Below are 16363 nucleotides of genomic sequence, written 5' to 3'. Positions count from 1 at the left end.
GAGTGAGTTTTGATTTTTGAGGGTGTTGGGTGGATCTTGGTTGGCTTCTAGCCCTTAGCCATGGTTCACACAATACCTCATGATGTCTAGATCATGCCATGGTCGATCATATGGTCACTGGAATGAAAATGACAGCAACATAAAGCAAGACACCCCACGCCTGCAGTATGGTTCTCGGGTGGGAGCGTTGGGTTGTCTTGGGTGTTTGCTTGGATTGTGATTGGCCTAGGGCCCTTAGTCATGGTTCAAGTCACACGTTATGATGTTGGGAAGAGGCTCTGGTCGGTGGTTCAACCCCCAATGATCATTAGTCTCTTAAACGAACACAACAAGCGCAGCTACTGCCATCACGCATTTGACAGCAGCATGGCTTCGGTTCAGAGGTCATGTTTGAGTTCTTGGTTTGCTTTTAGCCTATGGCCTTGGACTAGACAGTACCTCAATGAGTTAGGAAGGTCATGGTTTTGGCCGTTTGTGATTTGGTTAAGTTTAGAGGTCGTACGAAAATTTACGGTGCAATGTGCCAAAGTGACTCTCGAAAGAGCGTATCAAGATTTTGGCCTCCATTCACCAAATTTCGTGAATTACAATCCTTAGGAGAATTATTCCGTCATGTTAGGCATATTTTGACCATGACTAAATGATGGTTCGATGTTGGTTCGGGTTGGTACGGAGTCATGGTTAGAAATTAAGTTGTTGATCTAGTTGGCCCCGTTTTTAGGTTCGATTACGAAGTTATTCTCAAGATAAAATATTTGCATGTTTCTCACGTTAGAATTAGGTCGCAGCGATCTTGGGAACGATCCAACTCATTTGGTAAAAACAGGATTATAATTATATTGCGTGCATAAAATATAAAATGTTTATTTTTGAGATATATGCGATATGTCTCGTGGCCACATTACGCTTATGGAATTGCTTCACACGGTGACTTACGACCGGTTTACGATTATGTATGGGTACGGATATCGAGTCCAAGGGCTGTGATGATCTCTACCGCCCAGTATACTGTGGTTTAGTCTGATCAGACGTTCATGTTAGGTTACGGGCCACTTGCGTAGAAACATTATCTCTACTAGAAAAATTACGATATGATATTTTATGACAGTGCTCTATCGAGCAAATCTTTTACGTACGATTTTCAGATATGCACGTATTTATAATTACTCATGACACGATTTTCTCCTTACGCTTTACGATACGATATTTTTACGTTGCATGCGGTTTAATGATATAATTACTTGCTATTCACGATATATGCATGCTAAGTCGTTAGACTCACTAGACTTGATTGTTGTAGGTACTGATGAGGTCGGGACTGAGGGCGGGGACCAGTGAGCTAGCTTGGGTCAGCAGTAGTGGGAACCCGAGGACCTCATGCTTCAGTTTATTTATCTTTTTATGCTCAAAACTCATTTTAATCATGTTGAATTATTTTAAGTTGTTGCTTTGAAACACAATAATTACTTTCGCTGCTACTTTAACTTTAAATCTTTTTATCAGTTTATTTTATGAATGAGGCATGTTATTTACTTAAAGACAAAAAAAATTTAAATAATTCCGCAAATTTACAAATACGAAATATGGGCCTCTACAGTCTCAGTCTTGGGCTTGGTCAACACCTTACTCTCTTCGCGTCTCCCCACATTTGGTCGCCAAGAAGACGATAAACTCCCAATTTGATTGGTGCGGCCAACTCCTCGCCTCTTGAGTTGTTGCTCCACCTTTATGGCCATTTTCATCATCTCGTCTAGATCCAAGTAGTGCCTAAGTTCCACTTGATCTTGAATCTCGCTGTTCAAACCACAAGAAACACATGCCATCATCGCCTCGCTATCCTCCTCTATATTTTTTCTAATCATGGCTACTTCTAATTCCTTATAGTAGTCCTCAACACTCCTTGTACCCTGCTTCAAGTTCTGCAACCTCCTAAACATTTCCCTATGGTAGTGGTTGGGTACAAACCTCTTCCTCATGACCCTTTTCATCTAATTACAAGTCTCAACAGGTCTCTCATTATATCTCCTCCTAGTGGTCACAAGTTGATCCCACCAAATGAGAGCATATTCTAGAAATTCAACAACCTCTAACCTAACCTTCTTTTGTTCGGAGTAGTGGTGACACTCAAACACAAACTCAACTCGCTTCTCCCACTCTAAGTATGCCTCTAGGTCAGATTTCCCATGGAACGATGGAATTTTCATCTTAATATTACGCATATTACCGTCCTCCATATTCCCATCATTGTATCTACCCTGTACGGCTTCTCTTCTTCCTCTACCAAACCCTCTATCTCGATCGTTCCTACCCCAATTCTCGTTTTGGCTCTCATCGACTCCTCCCAAATCATATTCCTCCTCGCCTTATCCTCTACCCAAATCTTTAGGCTTACATTTATCCCCACCAGTACTAACTTCAAGCTTACTCATCCTGAAACGTCTCTTACTTTTTAACTTTAAAATCCTACTTTTTTTATAAAAAAAACATACATTTCTAAAATCATATTTAAATTAACTGAACATTTCCATAAATCAAATTAGTTTAACATTTAAAATCTCAAGTGCATAAAAATCCCTAAATCGTCAATTACCAAAATTCAACTCCAACCTTTAACATGATCATACTAACTTCAAAATAAATCATAAAAATCTCTAATTAACTCATTAACAAAATCCTTTAAAACTTTAACTATCAATCTAATGCAGAAAATAAAGTCCCTCGGGAGTGTACTGCTGGACTCGATCCACTCAAGCGTCAGCGCCTCCCACAATATCATCATCACCTACAGCATTCAAACATAGTGAGTCTAATGACTCAGCACGTTCTAAACATGAGTAGAAAATAATACATATACAAACACATGCATTAAAAATCATACTTTTATTCAAAATAAGCTAGCAAAAATTTGTAAGCATAATTTAATCATAAATTGTCAAATTGTAAAGCTTTCAATCATTTATCATTTTGGGTGAAGTTTGATCCTTGAAAGTGACTAGCTATATCCTCTGATCGACTGATCAGTCTTAGCTCATCATTGCGCATGGGAACGGGCACTAAGCACCGACGTAAAATGGAAACACGATCGTAGGGCTCTCTCTGGGGCCTTCTACCGTAAACGGGCTCCCTCTGGGGCCTTCTCTGTAGTATCCCGATGCCTAATTTGAGTTAATTATTGGATTAATTATATTTCGGTGGGATCGGAAGGACCGAACAGAGTTCGGATCGTCCGAAGCGGGTTCGGATCGTCCGAAGAGGGTTCGAATCGTCCGAAGACAGGTGGCTGGACACGTGGAAGACATGCAGAGTTCGGATCGTCCGATCAGGGTTCGGATCGTCCGAAGACAGGTGTCTGGACACGTGGAAGACATGCAAGGTTCGGATCGTCCGATCAGAGTTCGGATCGTCCGAAGTGTGCCGGATCGGATCTTCCGAAGTGGATCGGATCTTCCGATCGTTGTCTATAAATAGAGGCGCGAGGCTTCATTTGTTAGTCGTCAATTCCGAGTGTTCCAGAGCGTTTTAGTCGTTTCTGATGGGTTTCTAGTCTTTTCCCGAGGATTAGGCACTAGCGGGGAGCTACTAGTCTTGTAGCGGAGCTGTGCTCTAGTTGGGAGCTAGCGGCATCAGTGGGCTGACTACGGACGCAGGCTTGATTCTAGGGCTGATTGCTAGGATCTACTGATTTGAGGTACGAAAGTACTATCCGAGATAGCAGGATTGAGTATGCTTTACTATGTGTTGCATGTTTATATGTTGCATTATTATCTGTCATATGATGCATGGTTTATTATGCGGCATTTGCATAATCATGTTGAGCCTGACTATTTTTGAGATAGCCTGTTGAGAGGGTGCTCAGCCCTCGTTTGTTGTGGATGGTTGGACCCCGTTGGCCGACGGTGGTCAGGTCACCGGTATATCCACAGGTTTATTTTGGTATGGGAGCCACCTCCTGGTGCGACGGCGCAGAGTGCTACATACCTTGACGTCATTTACCTGAGCAGTATTTCGATATACCCAGATCCTGGTATCCAGTACATTTTGCATACATGCATGTCATAGTCTTGTATACTCATGCTTTCGGTGCTGAGCGTTTTATGCTCACGTCCTCGGTTTATCTCTGTTTTGGACACCCTATTCGATGGGGCAGGTCTCAGGTTGGACGGTCCAGGAGGGAGTGGACAGGGAGCTGGCAGAGGTTGACCTGTAGTTAATGGTATTTGTTCTTGGTATTTAGTTCGATCTGGTTGTTTAAGTATTTTGTACTTACAGATTCGATTGGGTTGTATTACTGTTTTTCCGCTGTTTACCTGGTTCAGTTTTAAATGTTAATTTTGCATGCTTAAGTTCTGATTAGTAGGTGATTCTGGAACGGGTCACTACATTTATGGTATCAGAGCATGCATTAAGATTTTGGGATTAGGAACTGTTCTTTTGGGTTTAATCTCTGGTAACTTTTGTAGCTAAGAGATGTCTGGTTTTGACGACGATGCTAGTAGTCATGGCAGCGTTGGACGCTGGGGAGACCGCGACGATCGGGAGCGTCGTCGAGAGCATCGAGAACGTCGTCAACACCGTCGTGATGAGCCTCGGAGTTTTAGTATGCATCGGTTCTTGCAGATGGGGCCGAAACCTCTTTCAGGCGGTGAGACCCCGGATGTTGCGGAGAACTGGCTCGAGAGGATGGAGAGCTGCTTCAAGACTTTTCAGTGCTCGACGGAGCAGCAGATTGATACCCTTGATTTCTTGCTGGAGGGTGGTGCGCGCAAGTGGTGGAGGTCTACCTCTGCACCGATAGTTCAGCGACAGGGTCGAGTTCTTTGGGCCGATTTCCGAGCCGCTTTCATGCTGCTTTACTTTCCGCCAGCTCTTCTGCAGACCAAGGCGATTGAGTTGATCAATCTGAAGCAGGGAAGTTTGTCTGTTGATGAGTATCAGCAGAAGTTCTTTGAGTTGCTTCCGTATGTTCCGCATGTCAGTGACAATGCTAGTGCCAAGTATAACCATTTTCTTCAGGGCCTCAATCAGGAGATTTATGATCGGGTTGTTGTCTGCGATGATCCGACATCGTATGAGGGTCTTGTGAATCGTTGTCGCCAGGCTGAGGGCAGTTTGCTGAGAGGTCGAGCCATGCAGTCTGCTCGTCCTACTAGTTCCTTGGGTCCCCGCGCCCAAGCATTCAAGAAAGCTGGATCTACTTCTTCTTCCTCTGGATCTGGAGGAGTTCACCATTTTGGGAAGAAGAGGGGCCCGTGTCAGCACTGCGGGAAGGATCATCCGACGGAGCGTTGTCGCAAGGTTGCGGGTGCTTGTTACAAGTGCGGTGAGATGGGCCACATGAAGAGAGATTGTCCACAGACGGGCGGAGGATCAGGATCTGGTTCTCAGGCTTCAGTTCATCAGAGGCCACAGCAGGGACAGTCTACTCAGGGTTCTAACCTCCGACCGCGTACTCAAGGGCAGGTCTTTGCTCTTAACCAGGATCAGGCGGCTGAGGAGAACGAGAGAGTTATCGCAGGTGTGTTTTTATTATGTGGATTACCTGCTTACGTTCTCATTGACACTGGTGCATCTCATTCATTCATATCTGCGAGATTTGCTAAGCGTCATAAGTTACCTTTCACTTCTTTGGGCGTTGTGGTATCTGTTTCCACGCCGATGGGTCATTCGGTGCTAGCTAAACGTCTAGTTTTGGGTTGTCCTCTAGAGTTTGAGGGTAATGTTTTAACTGCTAATTTGATGATTCTTGCGATGGAGGATTTTGATTGCATTCTGGGAATAGATGTGCTGACTGTGTTTAGAGCTACTGTGGACTGTTATCAGAAGTTTGTGCAGTTTCGTCCAGTTGAGGGCGACAGTTGGTTTTTCTATGGAGAGGGAGCGCGACCCCCGATGCCTGTGGTTTCTGCTCTGAAAGCCTGTCGTGCTTTAGAGTCGGGCGGGGAAGGCTACCTTATCTATGCTATTGATTCGTCCGCAGATAGTGTCGGTATCAGTGACATTCCAGTGGTTTGCGATTTTCCGGATGTTTTTCCCGAGGAGATTCCTGGTTTTCCTCCCGTTCGGGATGTGGATTTCGGCATTGATTTAGTGCCAGGCACGACACCAATCTCTAGAGCTCCTTATCGTTTAGCTCCATCAGAGATGCAAGAATTGAAACAGCAGTTGCAGGATCTTCTTGACAAGGGGTATATTCGACCCAGTGTGTCCCCGTGGGGAGCACCAGTTCTTTTTGTCAAAAAGAAGGATGGTTCTATGCGGCTCTGCATAGATTATCGGCAGTTGAATCGTACTACGATAAAGAATAAGTATCCGTTGCCACGGATTGATGATTTATTTGATCAATTGCAAGGTACCTCTGTGTATTCCAAAATTGATTTAAGGTCTGGTTATCATCAGCTTCGAGTTCATCAGGGAGATATATCGAAGACTGCATTCAGGACCCGGTATGGGCATTATGAGTTTCTGGTTATGCCTTTTGGGGTGACGAATGCACCAGCAGTTTTTATGGATCTGATGAATCGGGTTTTTCGGGAATTCTTGGATAAGTTTGTTGTGGTGTTTATAGATGATATCTTAATCTATTCGCATGATCAGCAAGAACACGCACAACACTTAAGGATTATTTTACAGACACTTCGCGAGAATCAGCTTTATGCGAAGTTGAGTAAATGTGAGTTTTGGATTGACAGGGTTGTATTCCTTGGTCATGTCATTTCTAGCAAGGGAGTTTCAGTTGACCCAAGTAAGGTGGAAGCGGTATTGAACTGGTCGCGTCCGACGACAGTAGCCGAGATCCGCAGTTTTCTGGGATTGGCTGGGTATTATCGCCGTTTCATTGTCAACTTCTCTCAGATTGCTAAGCCACTCACTCAGCTCACTCGGAAAGATGTTTCATTTGAATGGACATCAGAGTGCGAAGAGAGTTTCTTGGAACTTCGCAGACGTTTGACATCTGCGCCTGTTTTGGCTTTACCGTCTGGATCTGGTGGTTTCAGTGTTTACACCGATGCCTCTTTACAGGGACTAGGGTGTGTTCTGATGCAGAATGAGCATGTGATTGCTTATGCGTCGAGACAGTTAAAGCCTCATGAGGAAAACTATCCTGTTCATGATCTGGAATTAGCAGCGATCGTTTTTGCTTTGAAAATCTGGCGCCATTATCTGTATGGTGAGCGATTTGAGATCTTCACTGATCATAAGAGTTTGAAGTATCTGTTCACTCAGGCTGAGTTGAACATGCGTCAGCGTCGTTGGATGGATCTACTCAAGGATTACGATTGTGAGATCAAGTATCATCCAGGATCTGCGAATCTCACGGCCGATGCTCTTAGTCGCAAGGTGAGATTATCTGCTCTTCAGACTTGTGCTGTATCTGGGATTATTCAGGATTTCTGTTCGATGGGATTCAATTGTAAGCATCGGAAGGGAACAGAGAGTATCCGTATAGCTACTATTTTGTCCGAGCCAGTTTTGTATTCTCGAATTAGAGATGCTCAGATGTCTGATTCTAAGATTAAGAAATTAGCTCGGTTGGCTGATGGAGATAATACTTCTGGTTTCCACTATCAGTCCGAGGGTCTTTTGTGCTTATCTGGTCGTGTTGTTGTACCGGAAGATGGCACTTTGAGGGAGGAGATTTTGTCCCAGGCTCATCGTAGCAAGTTGAGTGTTCATCCAGGGAGCAACAAGATGTATAAGGATTTGAGGACTCGATTTTGGTGGAAAGGTATGAAACGTAATGTTTATCAATATGTCTCCAAGTGCCTTGTCTGTCAGCAGGTGAAGGCTGAGTATCGACGACCTGGAGGTTTGTTGCAGAATCTTCCTATTCCGGAGTGGAAGTGGGAGCATATCACGATGGACTTCGTGACTCACTTGCCTATGTCTGTGGGGAATAGAGATGCTATCTGGGTGGTAGTGGATCGACTTACTAAGTCTGCCCATTTTCTTCAGTATAACAGAGATTTCACTTTCGATCGGATGGCACGGTTGTACATTCAGGAGATTGTACGGTTTCATGGTGTGCCCGTGAGTATCGTTAGTGACAGAGATCCTCGATTTACATCTAGATTTTGGGGCAGCTTTCAGCAAGCTTTGGGCACTACCTTGAGTTTGAGTACTGCATATCATCCAGAGACTGACGGTCAGTCAGAGAGGACTATTCGTACTCTTGAGGATATGTTGAGATCTTGTGTGATGGATTTCGGGCCAGCTTGGCAGGATCATCTGCCACTGATAGAGTTTGCATACAACAACAGTTTTCATAGGAGTATTGGTATGTCTCCGTTTGAAGCATTGTATGGTCGACGTTGTCGTACTCCTCTATTCTGGGAGGAAATCGGAGAACGACAGGTCGAGGGTCCAGAATTGATTCAGCAGGCCATGGACAAAGTTCTTGTGATCAAACAGCGGATTAAGACTGCTCAGGATCGACAAGCGAGTTATGCGAACTCCAAGCGCAGACCTCTTCATTTTGATGCAGGCGAGAAAGTGTTTCTCAAGGTGTCACCTTTTCGGAGGATTCTGAGATTTGGACTCAAGGGTAAGCTATCTCCGAGATTCATTGGTCCTTTTGAGATCTTAGAATGTGTGGGAGATTTGGCCTACAGATTAGCTTTGCCACCGTATCTGTCTAGTGTTCAAAATGTGTTTCATGTGTCCTTGTTGAGACGATACGTAGCGGATGAGTCTCATGTTTTGCATCCGACAGAAGTTCAGTTGAATCCGGATTTGTCTTTTGTGGAAAGACCGGTTTCGATCTTAGACCGGAAGGATAAGGTACTGCGGAATAAGACTATTCCTCTTGTCTTAGTGCAGTGGCAGCGCCGAGGTACTGAAGAAGCTACTTGGGAACTAGAGAGTCGCATGCGGTCAGAGCATCCAGAGTTGTTCTAGTTGTAGTATTTTCAGTAATGATTGTAATTTCAGTTGCACTTTCAGTTGTAATTCATTCTTAAGTTGAATGTATTGTTGTTCAGAATTGTCATTCTTCAGACTCGATTTCGCGGACGAAATCCTTTTTAGGGGGGGAGAATGTAGTATCCCGATGCCTAATTTGAGTTAATTATTGGATTAATTATATTTCGGTGGGATCGGAAGGACCGAACAGAGTTCGGATCGTCCGAAGCGGGTTCGGATCGTCCGAAGAGGGTTCGAATCGTCCGAAGACAGGTGGCTGGACACGTGGAAGACATGCAGAGTTCGGATCGTCCGATCAGGGTTCGGATCGTCCGAAGACAGGTGTCTGGACACGTGGAAGACATGCAAGGTTCGGATCGTCCGATCAGAGTTCGGATCGTCCGAAGTGTGCCGGATCGGATCTTCCGAAGTGGATCGGATCTTCCGATCGTTGTCTATAAATAGAGGCGCGAGGCTTCATTTGTTAGTCGTCAATTCCGAGTGTTCCAGAGCGTTTTAGTCGTTTCTGATGGGTTTCTAGTCTTTTCCCGAGGATTAGGCACTAGCGGGGAGCTACTAGTCTTGTAGCGGAGCTGTGCTCTAGTTGGGAGCTAGCGGCATCAGTGGGCTGACTACGGACGCAGGCTTGATTCTAGGGCTGATTGCTAGGATCTACTGATTTGAGGTACGAAAGTACTATCCGAGATAGCAGGATTGAGTATGCTTTACTATGTGTTGCATGTTTATATGTTGCATTATTATCTGTCATATGATGCATGGTTTATTATGCGGCATTTGCATAATCATGTTGAGCCTGACTATTTTTGAGATAGCCTGTTGAGAGGGTGCTCAGCCCTCGTTTGTTGTGGATGGTTGGACCCCGTTGGCCGACGGTGGTCAGGTCACCGGTATATCCACAGGTTTATTTTGGTATGGGAGCCACCTCCTGGTGCGACGGCGCAGAGTGCTACATACCTTGACGTCATTTACCTGAGCAGTATTTCGATATACCCAGATCCTGGTATCCAGTACATTTTGCATACATGCATGTCATAGTCTTGTATACTCATGCTTTCGGTGCTGAGCGTTTTATGCTCACGTCCTCGGTTTATCTCTGTTTTGGACACCCTATTCGATGGGGCAGGTCTCAGGTTGGACGGTCCAGGAGGGAGTGGACAGGGAGCTGGCAGAGGTTGACCTGTAGTTGTTGGTATTTGTTCTTGGTATTTAGTTCGATCTGGTTGTTTAAGTATTTTGTACTTATAGATTCGATTGGGTTGTATTACTGTTTTTCCGCTGGTTACCTGGTTCAGTTTTAAATGTTAATTTTGCATGCTTAAGTTCTGATTAGTAGGTGATTCTGGAACGGGTCACTACATTCTCCCTCACGATAATCCCAAAAATCATATATCATATCCTTTATGTCACGGTCAATTCACATCCTTCAAAATATTTTTCCTTTCTTTTTAATCATAAATTATCATGTCCTTCCCACATTTGTAAAATAACATTTTTAACAGTAAAAATTGCACAGCTTTATCATAAATCATAAAATCTCATATTTTCATCATAACTGTTATAAAATATCATTTAACTGTTAACATGAATTATGATCCCTCTGGGCACTGCCAACCCTTTTCGTGTTATCCAGGTGTCAAATGATCGTTTTGCTCTTGGGCTTAAACTTTCTCGATTTTGACATTTTCTCACTTTTATTAACTCGAGACTATCTCAAATAATTATTTAAGCTTAAATTTGACTTCTAATATATTTATTTAACGTAAACTCGAGGATTTCGATTTAATTCCTTAATTACTAATTCGTAAAGCGTTTAATTCTCAAATTAATTCAAACTTAAATATTTTCATTCCAAACTTTTAAACATAAACTTTTCATACCTAAACAACCCTCGTGAACCGTGAACCGACCCTCGTGGACCATGGTTCGAGCCCTTTCTTCTCCTAACCCTTCAACCGAACCCTAGCACCCTTCCCTTGAGCCACGGCACAAAATAATCGAGCCATGGTCGAACCACCTTGGCCCAGACCAGACCCTAGTCCTCCTTGACCATTATCAAACCCTCCTGGACCAGCACCCCAACCCCAACCCGCGCACGAAGCCTACGCGCAGGACTCCTCATAGTTGCGGCCCTTTCTCCCACTTTCATCGAGCCACCATGGACCAAGCTTCATCTGACCCCAGTCCATCCTCCCTAGACCCTATTGGACCAACCTAGACAACCCAAACCAAGCCACAAACCATCCTCTCCCAGATCGCACCTATGCGTGCATTGAGTTCTAGCCATGCTAAGACTCTTCCTAGCCCTTAGTCACGTCCCACACCGAGCCCTGACCAGCCCTGGCTGAGCTTCGATGCACCCTCCCTCCTAGCTGTGGCCTTGAAGACATGGCACACGTAGGAAACCCTAGGACTCTTCTTCCTAGCCAAGCTCAACTCCAGCCCTCGTTTACACCTTAAATCATCCATGTTCCACTCATTAAACATTCTGTGTTGGCAGCCAATCCCTTGGAAATCTTAACATTTATCAAACATGCATAAAATCATCAAAACTTTAAAAATAATTGTTCTACCGTTTAACAAATTGTGCATACATATTTTTCATGCAAAAATAAACAAAACAAGCATAATATGGTTTGAATGATGTGTCAAATTAATTTAGAAACGTGCCTTTGTGTTTTAGAACACTCGAATATACGATCGTCGGTGTGGGGCGCGAAGACGGACAAACGGGCGACAAAGACTCCTTGTTTCTTCCTCTCCAAATTTTTGAAAATTGCATGTGTTGTGTGTGTGTGATTTTGGCCGAATGGCCTCTCAAAAGACCTAGGATTTGTATTTTATAGATTTTATTTTGCATGTTAGTGGGCTTAGGTTTTGGGCCTTTGAGTTTAGGAGCAATTGGGCCTACCAATCTTAGGTAAATTAGGGCCAATAACACCTATTTAATTGAAAAATAAAAGTTTATAAGAATTAGTTTTCAAAAATAATACATTTGATCTTTTAAAAGTCTCTTATTTGCCCAAAAAATGCTTCCCGGATAATATCGAGCTCGTCTCGTAAAATAATTTGAACTCTATCATTTTTAGAAAAATATAATCATATTAATAAGCCTTGAAAATATTTATTTTATCTTGGTCGTCCCGGGTCTTCTTTCCCTAGCCTATTATCGAATATTCGGATAATATCTTCAATTCTCATGAAATCATGTATCTAATCATTTAATCATGCAATCAGACTTTTACTCATATAATATGCATCATGTAAGCATTTAAAATCAATTAAACAAAGCAAGTAAGCAATTTAAATCGTTCTCATGCATGTGGTTTACGTAAGTTGGCTTTTGGACGCTACAAATCCACATTAAATAAAATTTCGTCTTCGAAATTAAGACGTACCAAATAATTCGAAATAGTGAATCCTCAGCCTGACTCGGTCTCCCAAGTGGCTTCTTCCTCCGAAGGATTCAGCCACTTGACTTTGACCATTTTTATATAACATTGTTCCGTAATTTTCTCTCTTGTCTACCCAAGATTTGAGTAGGCCTCTCCTCATATGACTGACAGGTTTGGTGTAAGTTGCAGTGGCTCAATGTTCAGTACATGTGAGGGGTTTGACATATACTTGCGAAGCATCGATATGTGGAAGACATTGTGAACTCCTGCGAGATTAGGTGGCAACGCCACTCGATGTGATAATGCTCTCACTCTTTCGAGTATCTCAAATGGTCCAATGAATCTTGGACTAAGTTTGCCTTTCTTGCCAATTCTCATAGCACCCTTCATAGGTGCTCTCTTTATAAACAAGTGATCGCCTACTGCAAACTCGAGATCTCGCCTTCTTTTGTCTGCGTAGCTCTTTTGACGACTCTGAGTAGTTCTCATTATGTCTCGGATCTTGGCGGCCATTTCTACGGTGTGCTGAGCTATTTCGGGTCCCATCGTAGCCCGTTCTCCTACCTTGTCCCAATGTATAGGCGATCTACTTTTCCTTCCATAGAGTGCTTCGTATGGAGCCATTCCTATATATGACTTATATTTGTTATTGTAAGTGAACTCCACTAGAGGTAGTTTTGGTTCCCAACTCCGTTTGAAATCGATCACGCATGCTCGGAGTAGATCCTCTAAAATCTGTATGACTTTCTCAGACTGACTATCGATCTGAGGATAAGATGCGGTACTGAATAGTAGCTTAGTCCCCAATGCTGCATGTGGACTCTTCCAAAATGATTAATTGAAACGTGTATCTCTGTCCGACACTATAGACACTGGAATCCCATGCAGTCTAACTATCTCTCGAATATATAGCTCTGCATACTGAGTCATGGAAAAATGTGTCTTCACTGGTAGGAAATGTGCTGATTTTGTAAGACGGTCCACTATTACCCAAATGGCATTGAGTCCTTTCACTGTCTTTGGCAATTCTACCATGAAATCTATAGTAATGTTCTCCCAAATGGGGAGTGGTCGAAGCATTCCCGCCGATCTTTGATGCTCTGCCTTCACTTGTTGACATTTCAAGCATTCCGACACAAAGCGCATAATGTCTCGTTTCATTCCCGGCCACCAATATAAAAGTTGCAAGTCCTTGTACATCTTGGTACTTCCGAGATGAACGGAATAAGGGGTACTGTGAGCTTCCGTCATAATGTCAACTCTAAGTGAATCACCACTAGGAACCCATAGTCGACCTCGATACTTAACAATTCCATCCTCGACTGAATATAACATGCTGCCCTTTGATTCATCTCGATGTCTCCATTTCTACAGTTGCTCATCATTAGACTGTCTGGATCGAATTCTATCTTGTAAAGTGGAATGTACTATCAACGTAGCGAGATTAGGGGTCTCTCCCCTAGCATAAAATTCAAGATCAAATCACTGAATTTCCACTTGTAGAGGCTTCTGTACTGATAAATGGGCCAAAACTGTCCATTTCCTACTCAAAGCGTCGGACACTACATTAGCTTTGCCGAGATGATAGCTAATGTTGCAGTCATAGTCCTTTACAATTTCTAGCCATCTTGTTTGTCTCATGTTCAGCTCCTTTTGAATGAAGAAATACTTGAGGCTTTTGTGATCCGTAAAAATCTTGCATTTCTCGCCATAAAAGTAGTGCCTCCAAATTTTCAACGCAAATACGACTGTTGCAAGCTCAAGATCGTGCGTCGGATAATTCTTTTAATGTACTTTCAATTATCTAGAAGCATACGCTATGACTCGCTCATTCTGCATAAGAACTGTGCCCAATCCTAGCTTCGAAGCATCGGTGTACAACACATATTCCCCTTTGAGGGTCGAGGAGAGGGAGATAGATCGAGATTAGAGTGGAGACTACGGACCTAGATTAGAGATAGGGTTTGGACACTTGACATTTAGCTGTTAAACCTTAGTTGAATAAATGTATGCGGTACAGGACTTGTACTTTATTTTATACTGATATGTATAATAAATGATTTCCATTACGTTCTGCATTTAAAAAAAAAATTAGACCCTGTTTATTATAATTGATTATATTGTCCCAATGATGATTAAGAACCTGATTAGCGTCCGGGTCCCCACAACAGCCTGTCAGGATCGCTAGAACTGGCGCGGTAGTGAGTGCTTGCTTCAACTGATCAAAGCTATTTTGACATTCCGGTCCTCATACAAATTTTGCATTCTTCTTCGTCAAAGATGTTAAGGATACTGAAATAGACGAAAATCCCTTGATGAACTTATGATAGTAGCTAGCCAAACCCAAGAAACTGTGGATTTCCGTCACACTTTTAGGCCCTGGCCACTGCTTGACTGACTCGACCTTAGATGGGTCGACCTCTACTCCCTCTTTCGACACGATGTGGCCTAAGAATGCTATCCTCTCTAGCCAAAACTCGCACTTGCTGAACTTTGCATATAATTTCCGATCTCATAACACTTGCAAGGTCGTCTTCAAGTGCTGCTCATGATCCTCTCGGCTCTTGGAATAGATCAAGATGTCATCGATGAAAACAATCATAAATTGATCGAGGTACAGCTGAAATACGCGATTCATGAGATCCATGAAGATCGCGGGAGCATTAGTCATTCCAAAAGGTATCACTAAAAACTCATAATGCCCATAACGAGTTCTGAAAGCCGTTAAGTGCACATCTATTTTTTTACTCTCAACTGGTGATATCCAGACCGTAAATCTGTCTTTGAAAATATAGAAGCTCCTTGAAGTTGATCAAAAAAATCTTCGATTCGGGCTAGTGGATACTTATTCTTCACTGTCACTCTATTCAGCTCTCTGTAATCGATGCACAGTCTCATGCTCCCATCTTTTTTTCTTCACAAATAGTATTGGCACGCCCCATGGAGAGAAACTAGGACGAATAAATCCCTTGTCTAGTAGCTCTTGAATTTGATCTTTTAATTCTTTCATTTCCTCAGGTGCTAGGCGATATGGTGTCTTAGAGATCGGCACGGTACCAGGCATCAATTCAATTGCAAATTCCACCTCTCGCTCGGGTAGTAACACTTGAGCTTCTTGGAGTGGTAGTAACACAACCCTTTGGAGAACCTTGACTCTGATACCAACTGAAACGTCTCATAATTTTTAACTTTAAAATCCTACAAATTTATTTTTTTTGAAACATACATTTCTAAAATCATATTTAAATTAACTAAACATTTCCATAAATCCAAATAGTTTAACATTTAAAATCTCAAGTGCATAAAAATCTTTTAATCGTCAATTACCAAAATTCAGCTCCAACCTTTAACATGATCATATTAACTTCAAAATAAAGTATAAAAATCTCTAATTAACTCATTAACAAAATCCTTTAAAACTTTGACAATCAAGCTAATGTGGAAATAAATGTCCCTCGGTACTGTACTACCGGACTTGATCCACTCAAGCATCAGCGCCTCCATCAATATCATCATCACCTGCAGCATTCAAACATAGTGAGTCTAATGACTCAGCACTTTCTAAACATGAGTAACAAATAATACATATACAAGAACATTCATTAAAAACATACTTTTATTCAAAATAAGCTAGCATAAATTTGTAAGCATAATTTAATCATAAGTCGTCAAATCGTAAAGCTTTCAATCATTTATCATTTTGGATGCTGTTTGATCCTTTAAAGTGACTAACTTTTAACATCTGGTCGACTGATCAGTCTTAGCTCACCATTGCGCATGGGGTCACTAAGCACCGACGTAAAATGGAAATACGATCGTTGAGCCCCTCTGGAGCCTTTTCCCGTAAACGAGCTCCGTCTGGGGCATTCTCCCTCACGATATTCCCAAAAATCATATATCATATCCTTTATGTCACAGTCAATTCACATCCTTCAAAATATTTTTCTTTTCTTTTTAATAATAAAATATCGTGTCTTTTCCACATTTGTAAAATAGCATTTTTAACAGTAAAAATTGCACAACTTTATCATAAATCATAAAATCTCATATTT

This window comes from Primulina eburnea, chromosome 1 (assembly GCF_022965805.1).
Source record: "Primulina eburnea isolate SZY01 chromosome 1, ASM2296580v1, whole genome shotgun sequence".
NCBI lineage: Eukaryota > Viridiplantae > Streptophyta > Magnoliopsida > Lamiales > Gesneriaceae > Primulina > Primulina eburnea.
Note: the sequence above shows the minus strand (reverse complement) of the source record.